This window comes from Arvicanthis niloticus, chromosome X (genome assembly GCF_011762505.2).
Source record: "Arvicanthis niloticus isolate mArvNil1 chromosome X, mArvNil1.pat.X, whole genome shotgun sequence".
NCBI lineage: Eukaryota > Metazoa > Chordata > Mammalia > Rodentia > Muridae > Arvicanthis > Arvicanthis niloticus.
Genome location: NC_047679.1, coordinates 98,715,309 through 98,726,212, shown reverse-complemented (window position 1 = coordinate 98,726,212; position 10,904 = coordinate 98,715,309).

Genomic DNA, 10,904 nt, shown 5'->3' with positions numbered 1-10,904 from the left:
CATTACACTTCTATATGTGAGTGTAGGATACATATTTAGAATGCAGTTAAGAATTGTGATGGTTGCCTTTAATCCCAGCACTTGGGAGGCAAAGGCAGGTGGATTTCTGAGTTCGAGGCCAGCCTGGTCTACAGAGTGAGTTCTAGGACAGCCAGGCTTACACAGAGAAATTCTGTCTCAAAATCCCACCCCCGCAAAAAAGAATTGTGCCGGTTAAGTAAAGTGGTGGCTGTAGATTCTCTGCAAAGATCAATGACATCACTAGCCCTGGATAGTTGGTTGGGTTTCTAGTACAAGGTATCATTTCCCTCTTGTTGAACAGACCCTATTTTATTTGGGGATGAATGAAAATGTAAGGAAAAAAAGGGTGAATAAAAAGGTTATGGGGTGGAATGAAGAACGAGATGAGAAAGGTGTGAGGAAGGCAGGAATCAAAATACAAACAGAAGCAATGAATAACAAGCCAGACTCAAAGGCAGGCAGACTCATCTAAGAGAGGATGCAGCCAATTAAAGAGCTGTTGGTTACTTCCAGGATATTCATGCCCCTCCTGCACCCTTAGAGATATCATACTATGCTGGTTGGTGTTGAAGTTCATAGTTGTTGTTGCTGGCATGACTATTGGTTGTTCTGGAAGTTTGTATGGCAACTTCTGGTACCACAATTGCTAATCCTCAAGGGGGAGGCTTTCAAGTCAGATCTAGTGTGTATCATCTAGGTCCTTGTGTGAAGTCTGTAGTGTCTTTAAAATATGGACTTATCATCAACTTCTGATAGGCAACAAGAACAACAGCAATAGCCTATAATGTTTGGGGAGTCTTTTGGACTCCTCTGACCAATAACTCAGAGTGGTTCTTGCCAGGTCCAGCAAGGCTGCATAAGGGGAAGTTCCTGCCCCTAAAGCATTGCCAGGCTGTTTATCACCACATGTGCTGATCGATTGCGGTTGGCCTGGAACTTATCTGCTGTCTGGTCTATGTGTTTTACTTTCAATATCTCTTTCTGGAGAATACACTTCCCCCATTACTCAGATAATAAATGAGACAAATGTGGTTCTCAGGAATGAGGAATGCAAGTGGTCATGAGACTGGCAGATGAGGAATAGGCCTATGTTTGGTCTTTGTGGCCATGAGAAAGAATCTAGACAATATAACCACAGAGGCCATAAAACCTGACATGACCCTTTGTAGAAATTACTTATTGCAAGACTTGGCCTTGAACTTGGAATTATGTGAGGAAATACATGTACCCTCCTGTTGGATGACTGCTGGATTAATTAGCCAGGATGAACTGGGGGGACATCAAAGATAGAGAGTTAATGTAGTCTCAAGAAGAAAAGTCATAGATAGGGAAAAGGGAGAAATCTATAGAAAGGCAAGGAAATAATAGATGGCTTTATCTTATAGGAGGAAGGCTCATATATTATTTAGAAACAAATATTATCAGAGAGTACATGAAGCCATGTAATTGCTAAGATGATGAAGATTAGAGAATTAAAAGGTGATGTACAAGCATATGAAAAGTTAGTGCTTTGTTCCCCTAGTTACCTGAAGGATTGGAGAGGACAGTGCCTGGAGAGATATTAGAGAGAGATAGCTGCTTCACTTGCTTAAGTTTTGAAACTTTGTAAGAAATAATTTTAACCTTAGTAGTCTGTCACCTTTCTGCTCTTACATGAAAATAGTTACTAAAGACTGCTGTCTGCTGTGCCCAGCTACCCATGCAGAACAGGCTGTGTAAAAATTATAAGGAAATGTGTTTTTCCTTTCTGTTTAGCTTCTGTTTTAAGAAAGCAAGGGCTGGAACTAATAAGCCAGTATTTTTAGAATTTATGTAAATTTAAGAACTTCTAAAACATGGTTAACAATGGTCAAAGTCTTGATGATATAGCTTTAGTAAATAAAAGACTGGGTTCAGGCTCTCAGGTCAAAATGAAGAATAGGAGTGAGGAATGAAAAGAAGAAAGAATGATGAGAATCCTTGGGCAAAGAGGAAGCAGTTGAACTGACAGCTTGCATCTACTACTGACTCCAAGTCATTGAATCAGTACTGTTCCCATTACCCCCACTTTCTCAGGACACTCCTTATGCTGAGGCTGGACCTCAGCAACTTCTTATCTGGTGTGATGGATCTTCTTGGTTTTCTTGGTTGTCAACTTGACTACACCTGGAATGAATTAAAATTCAGAAATGGGAGGGAACACCAGTAATGGATTTTTGCTTAATCTGAAGTAGGAAGATCTACTTCTAATCTATCCAGGAAGACACAAACCTTTAATCTGGGTCTTGAGATAGAAAGATACACATTTAATATGGGCCACACTTTCTACTGGAAGCCTACATAGGAACATGGAAGAAGAAAGCTTTTGTTCTTTGATTGCTTGCCCTCATCTTGTCAGTAATTCCGTTCCTTCACTGGCATTAAACCATACTTCTTCAGGATTCCAGCTTATACTGACAACCAGCTGAAACATCCAACATCATGGGCCGAGAAACTACTGAATTCTTGGACTTTTCATTCATAGCCAGCCATTGTTGGATTAGGGGGACTGTAGCCATTCTAATAAATCCCCCTTTGATAGATAGATAGATAGATAGATAGATAGATAGATAGATAGAGTGATTTATTCTATAAGTTCTGTTACTCTAAAGAACGCTAATAGACCTGATGTTGGAGTTGTGTTATATATAGTATATGGCTCTCATAGAAGCATTGTCAGCCCAGGTTTAATTTGGAAAATTGAAGGCACATAGACTTGCTGTGGAAATTACATATCAAGTCTAGCAGCAACTTATCACACTTTGAAAACTGATAAATTTGAACATTAGTCATCTCCTTCAAAATGTAAGAGAAAGTTGGATGAAATGGTAAATGGAAAAGGTTAACCTTATGTTGAATATATTCTATGAAAAAAAAAAAAACAATTAGTCTGAGATCGATGGCCTAAACCAAAATTATGTGGAACTATGCTGTCTTAACGTTTCCATTGCTGTGAAGAGACATCATAATCAAAGCAACTCTTATAAAAACAAACATTTAATTGGGGCTGGCTTAGATTTCCAGAGGTTCAGTCCATTATCATGGCCAGAAGTATGGCAGCATCCAGGAAAATATGGTACTGGAGAAGGAGCTGAGAGTTCTACATCTTTATCAGAAGCCAACCAGGAGAGACTACTTATTTTGTGTAGGATGTAAAACCATGTCAGGAAGTTTAGTAAAGGTAAAGCAGGTAGAGACTTGGAGACTTGGTGGGCACACACCTGAAGCTTAGGCAACTCCCAGCTTCCTGCCAGACTCCTGACTTGAAACATGTGTCAGGCTTCTTGGAAAAAAAAAAAAAAAAGAAAGAAAGAAATGTGTTCGACCATCACATAGGCTCAAAACAAAGTTTTCCATGCTAATGAGGTACCTAGAGGCCTGAAGGGCTTAGCCAATAAGCTTCCTAGCCCAGACAGTCCTGAAAGGGGTATTTAATCTCAGGCCCACCCTGGGTATGGTTTTACCCATCCATTTTCCACCATGACAATAAACTGTTTAGAAACATGGGCTATCTTTTTTCATCATGATTCACCATGGGGAGCCATGAAGAAGGAATTCACCTACAGAGCCTCAACTTAGTTCTCCTGCAGAAGGCCTCTCTGCACCCCGAGCCACAACTGCCACAATGCCTGCCTCCATCAATCCAAGGACAATACCTGTGAGACAAGCCGGAGCTCCCCTTTTCCCCCAACCCTGGGCTAATCACTGTCCCTAGCCCATGGGACCCTCGATTCCATTCACTGCTCTTCCACGACTCCCAGCAGCACCTGGATGTCTAAGAGTCTGAGAACCCCAAGGCCCCAGCTTTGACGCAGGTCTAGGGATTCCCAAACCAGCTCTGGCTTTCCCGCATCTCAGACTGTGCTTTCTCAACCCCACAGCGGTGCTTCCATGATTCTGAACAGGCCACTATGGGGTAAGTACAGTCAAACTCCCTGCATTCTGCCTTCCCAAGCGGCTGTGCCCTGTGGCAGGATGGACTTGGGTTAAGCTTAGGACCTTAAGCCCACCTCCGCAGATGAAGCACTTCCTCCAACAAGGCCACACATACTCCAATCAGACCATGTCTCCTAGAGGTGTGACTTCCCATGGGCCAAATATATTCAAACTGCCACATATGCGTTGTGTAGCAAACTCCTCTGAAATTAAAACTTTCTATATTGGAGGGAAGCTCATTAAGACACAGGATGTTTTAAAGAAATGGTTTTTAACCTGTGGGTTAAAACCCCTTTGGGGATTGAAAGTCTTTTTCACAGGGGTTGCATATCAGATATCCTGCATATCAGATAGTTACATTATATAAATCATATATAGTAACAGTAACAAAATTACAACTATGAAGTAGCAATGAAAATAATTTTGTGGTTGGGGATCACCACAACATGAGGAACTGTATTAAAGGGTTGCAGATTGAGAAAGTTTGGGAAACATTGTTCTAAGGGGGATTGAAACATTGCATCCGGCAGAGCAGCTCAGTTAAGCTCAGGAAGTAAACAATGCAAAGGCTGTAGAAAGTCCCCGAAACTGACCAGGCACACTAAGTTCCTCTCTCCCTACATGTATTGGTGATATAGCTGTCTTTGAATCATTTCTGGTACTGTAAGTAATCATTCACCCAGAATCCTGTGAGTAACCCCAATAAAACTCACTGGCTCACCAAGTTGGACTTTGATGCTATCCTTACTTTTGTCTGTTGTCAGATCCTTATCTAAGGCAAGTAGGTGTTCACATCTCCCTAGGAAACCTGTCATTTAAACACTGTGTACTTAGAATGAGACATTTTGGGAGGTTTTATCCTCTTTCTTTTGTGTTAAGGCCTGAGTAACTACTGCCTCTCTAGCCAGCCGTTCTATGCTGTTACTAATGTTACAAGGAAACTTTCTCATGTGCTGTTACTACTCTTACTAGGGAATTTTCTTATGCACTATTTGATCGCATATCCCGTTATGTTCTTTCCTCTGGTGTTCTTGGAAATCACAATAAAAGTCAGTTAGAGCTGCTTTGCATAGTTAGCCACAATAAGCTTGAACCCAAACCAACCATCTGGCAGCACTTTCTGTACCTATGTATGAGCTTTTATGGTTTTTGCCTTTATAAGCTGCCCCTGGGATGGATCCCAACACAAGAGAGACACATGCACCAATATAAAAACATTTGAAATAAGACTTCCATTTTGAGTAGAGGTCAAGTAAAGGTTTTAAGTTTCCAAGACCTCTCTGGGAATTGACATCCTACCTGCCAAAAAATAAAAACATGTACATGGGTAACTGACATCCTGGTTGGCAAGTTAAGACATGAATGTTAGACAAGGCAAGTCCTACCACAGTTGACCAGTGGGAACAGGATAAATGTACAAGAAAGACATGATCTAAGGAAGCCCCCTATCCCTAAATCCTGATCAGTGGAATAACTTAACACAGATATTTGTAGATTTCAGGCTTAAAAAGGTCTGAAATGCTGGTTCGAGGTTGCAATCAGCTCCTGAGTTTGCTTTGCAGCCCTGATTGATTGCAGTCCTGGGGCAAATTCTCAATAAACTATCCCTGTATGGCTGAGATCCATGTTTGTATGTTTTGTGGGGTGACTCCTGGACTCAAATATTTTCTTGTTTTTCTGTTAGTTTTTGAGATGGGAAACACTATGTAGCCAGCATTGGCCTGGGATTGATTATATAGATCAGGCTGACCTCAAACTCAAAGATACCCAACTGCCTCTGCCTACCTAGTGCTACAATTAAAGGCAGAAACAACTACACACAACTGGAAATTTACCTTTTTATTGAAAATAGCTTATTTTTCCATAAAATATATTCTAATTACAGTTTTTAACCCCTCCACTCCTCCCAGTTCCTCTTCACACACACACACACACACACACACACACACACACACACACACACACACACACCCATCCAGATCCACTCCTTTTCTGGGTTTCATCCAAAAAGAACCAAATATTAAGAGATAACAAAACACAAAAAAAGCAAAAAAAATCACATTAAAGTTGGACAAGGCAAACCAATAGAAGGAAAAGAACTCAAGAGAAAACACAAATATTAGAGACCCATTCACTCATATACTCAGGAGTCCCATAAGAGTACTAAACTGGGAGCTGTAGTATATACGCAGAGGAGCCAACAGTAAAGACCTGTGCAGGCCCTGTACATGCTGCTTCAGTCTCTGTGAGTTCATATGAGCTTTGCTCATGTTGGTTTACAGGGCCTTGTTCTCCTGGTGTCCTCCAACCCCTATGGCTCTTACATTCTTTCTGAATCCTCTTCTAGGAGGTTCCCTGAGCTCTGAAGGGAGAGATTTATGGAGACATCTGATTTAGAATGGTGCATTACAAAGTCAGCCCCTGCCCCCTCTTTGTACAGTATTTGGCTGTAAGCCTTTGCACCTGTTTCTGTCTGAGGAAACCTCTCTGATGATGGTTGAATAAGGCACCAATCTACAAGTATTACAGAATATAGTTAGGGATCATGTTATTACTACTTTTTTTTTTTTAACACCAGTAGTATTTGGTTTTACCCTAGGTATCTAGGTTATCTAGTCTCTGGTTCTTGCTCATTCAAGTAGTATCAGATATGATGTCTATCTTGTGAGGTGGTCTTTAAGTCAAATCAAACATTGGTTGGTTATGCTACCATTGTCCTAGCATATTTTTTTCAGGCATGACAGTATTGTAGGTCAAAGGTAATATGGCAAGGTTGCTGTTTACCTTTTTTGGTAGCCTGCAGAGTAGTTTCTGGTACCATGTAGTGGTGGATGTTCTATGTTGACACCAAGTCAATCACTCCATGTTATAAGGGTTGTGTGTGTATGTGTGTGTGTGTGTGTTGTCTTCAGCAATGGGGCCTTGTTGTCAATTTGAAGAAACCTATTGTCTTGGCAACAGCCTGGCTTATTTGGGGATTTACTTGGGACCCCTTTCGCCAACAACTCATGTAGGGGTGATATTTAGAAAATGACACCTGGTCCTGCTTGTTCCCGGGCAGCCACCATGTTTCTGCTGCCCCTCGGCTAGCTAGACATGCAGGCCCTGGCACCCACAAAGATGCCAGTGTGGGGGATGGCTGTGCCAATTCCCCATGCTGCATCCACAAAGCTCAACAGAACCCCAGACAATATCTGCCACCCTCGAAGTATCCAGTAGAAACAAGACTCTCTTTTTTTTTTTTTTTTTTTTTTTTTTTTTCGAGACAAGGTTTCTCTGTCTGGCTGTCCTGGAACTCACTCTGTAGACCAGGCTGGCCTCGAACTCAGAAATCCACCTGTCTCTGCCTCCCAAGTGCTGGGATTAAAGGCGTGAGCCACCACCGCCTGGCCAGAAACAAGACTCTTAAAGCTTTATGATTATGTAAAGGATTTATATATTTAGAAATGCTCAATCAACAAGATGCCCACACAATTAGAGTTGTTACCCAGTATCTAACCTTTTGATAGAAGTTGCTACCCAGGACAGCTTTTGACCCATCCGTGGTTCTCCATGGCTGATAGCCTCCTTCTCTCCTCCCTTCCTCTCTTTATCCCCTCCCCTTCCTCTTTTTCTCCCTTCCCCTTCTTTTCTTTTCCCAGTTCCACTTCCTTTTCTATTGCCTAACCACGGAACTCCACTGTGAATACAATGTAGCAGAATAAGTATCCTTAAGCAATGGTGCCTTGTCAATTTGAAGAAAGAAACCTATTGTTTTGGCAACAGCCTGGCTTATTTGAGGATTTACTTGGGACCCCTTTGGTCAACGACTCATATAGATGCAACCCAGTCCCAACAACCAGAATATTTTAAAATAGCATTTTCATTGGAAAAATTGAACTTACTTTGGTAGATCACACCTATAATCACAGCACTTGACAATCTGAGGAAGGAGGACTGCCATGAGTCTGAAGCCAACATGGGCTAGAGAGTGAGACCTTGTCCAAAATAAGGAGAAACAACAACAACAACAACAGGAAAGAGAAAAGAGAAAGAAAGAAAAATAAAAGAGGCAGCAAGATGCCTCACCATGTACTTGCTAACAAGCCTGAAAACCAGAGTTCAAGTCCTAGGATTCCTGTGATGGAAAGCTCTGGTGAATGTCATCTTACTCCTCCTCCCTGTACCCCTCAGGACCAGGAATACAGAGATGTGGCAGGGAGAAAGAGAGAGACTGAGAGACACAGAGAGAAATGTTTCATGCCCCCCCCTCAAAAAAGATTAAAAATGAGGTAGAGGTTATGAAATGACTCAGAGTGGAGGATGCTCGCCAGCATGCGTAAAGATCTGAGCTCAGTCCAGGAGGACACATCATGGAAGGAGAAAGCATAGTCTGATGAGACAACATCTATCCTCACAGGCTCAAACATACATACATACATACATACATACATACATACATATGCATGTACACATGCACACATGGCATACACACACACACCACATGCTACATAAAAAATAACTTCACTGTTTTTTGGTTTTGTTTTGAGATAAGATTTCTCTACATAGTCTTGGCTACACTAGAACTCATTGTGTAGACCAGGCTGACCAGACTGGTCTTGAACTCACAGAGATCCCTTTGCCTCCTGCCTCCTCCTGCCTCCTCCTGCCTCCTCCTGCCTCCTCCTGCCTTTGCCTCTGCCTCTGATTGGTGTACACCACCATGCCAAGTCTTTAAAAATTAAGTTTGAAAACACATTGGGGATGAAGAAATGGCTCTGGGAGTTTGAGTACTTGCTTCTGTTGCAGAAGACATGAATTTTATTCCAAAAACCCACATGGTGGCTCACAACTATTATTACCTCTAGTTTCTGGGGCTCTCATGTTCACCTCTGGCCTCCCCAGGCACCAGACATGGACATGGTACACAGACTTACATGCATGCAAACCTTCATACACATAAAATTAAATGTTTCTAAAAATATTTTAATTTTGCCCTCTGCCATGCCAGGCAATCTGAATCGTGTCTCTGGAGACCAGGTGATGGAAGGAGAATGTCAACCCTGGTAGTGTGTCTTCTAACCTACTCAAACCCCAAATAACATTTTACAGAAATTATTTTAAATGGGGTGTGGCAGGAGAGATGGATCAGGTGGTAAAAGCACCTGCTGCTAAGTCTGGCAATCTGAGTTCAATTCCCAGGACTTACAGTACAGAAGAAGGCTGTCTGTAGATAGCAGTTTGTCCCCTAAACTTACTCCTAGGCATCAGGATACACACACACACACACACACACACACACACACACACACACACACTCACACACACTAAGCAAGCAAACAAATAATCTTCATCATCTTGTACATGTGTGATACACAGATATACATTCAGATAAACACTCATACACTTAAATAAAAATAAATGAAACCTAAGATTTTAAATCTCAGAAAAAAAGTTAACCACAAAGGTTTAGGGAAGAGAGGCAGTTGAAAAAATCAGACATAACCAAGTGTGGATATAGGATTCTCAAAGGAGTCATCTTTGGGTGTTTTTACAATAGGCACAAATAGGACTATGGTGGTGGTGGTGGTGTGTAAGCATGGGTCCCAGGGATTGAAGGCAGATTACATCTCTCAAGTTACATCTCCAAACCTTTAGAACAATCTCTCCCAAGTTTTTTTTTTTTTTTTTTTTTTTTTTTTTACATTTTTCAGAGTGTGTTTTAGAACAAGGTTAAAAGGTTTAAAGTTACAAAGGAGTTGCCAAAATTAATGGATGAGAGAGGTGTCAAAACTTGAGATTACATGTCATTTTGGGTTTAGGTAGGCACACATTGTCTCTGTATGCAATTTTCCCTGTCATTAGTCTTGACATTTCCTGACTCCCTGACTCTTTTCTCCAGTTCTCTGAGAGCTGGAATTACAGAAGCTGGATTTCAGAATTAAGGGGCTCCCTTCTCCCTTCATATCCCCCCAACTTCCTGTCATTTTAGCCTGCTTCAGAACTCTGCTTCTGAATTGTTTTTTCAACATATTAACTTTTTGTTTTAAAATACCTTATTGTGGTCTTTATGATAAAATCAGGTATTTATGTATTTATGTATTTATTTATGTATTTATTTATTTATTTATTTTATAGTTTTTCAAGACAGGGTTTCTCTATGTAGCCCTGACTGATTGTCTTGGAACTTACACTGTACATAAGGCTGGCTTCAAACTCAGAGATCTATCTGCCTCTCCCTCCCAAGTGCTGAGACTAAAAGTATGTGCCACCACTGCCCAGATTGTTTTTAAAGCCAGGTATACTTAAAAATTAATTTATGTATCTTCTTTACATTGCAGTGTCAGCCCCCTTTCCTCCCAGTACCCCCTCACACAGATCCTCCCCCCATTCTTCCTTCCCTTTCTCAGAGGAGAAGGGACCCGGCCCCCCCCCAATCACCCACCCTTAGCATATCAAGTGGAGCAGCAGGATTAGGAGCTTCCTCTCCAACTGAAGGCAGACATAGCAGCCCAGTTAGGGGAATGGGATCCACAGGCAGGCAACACAGTCAGGGACAGCCCCACTCCAGTTGTTAGGGGACCTGCAAGAAGAAGATCAAGCTACACATCCACTACATATGTGCAGGTGTGTTTGCATGGTGGGGGGTTGTCCAGTCCATGTTCGCTCTTTGGTTGGTGGTTCAGTCTCTGGAAGCCTCAAAGGGTTCAGGTTAATTGACTCTGTTGGTCCTCCTGTGGAGTCTCTGTCATCTTTGGGTCCCCCAATCCTTTCCCCCCACCTCTTCCACAAGACTCACCTAGATTCATCTAATTTTGGCCCTTGGGTCCTTGCATCCATTTTAGTCAGCTGCTGGATGGAGCCTCTCAGAGGACACTTGTGCTAGGCTCCATCTGCAAGCATAATAAAGTAGCATTAATAGTGTCAGGGATTGGTTCTTGCCTGTGGAA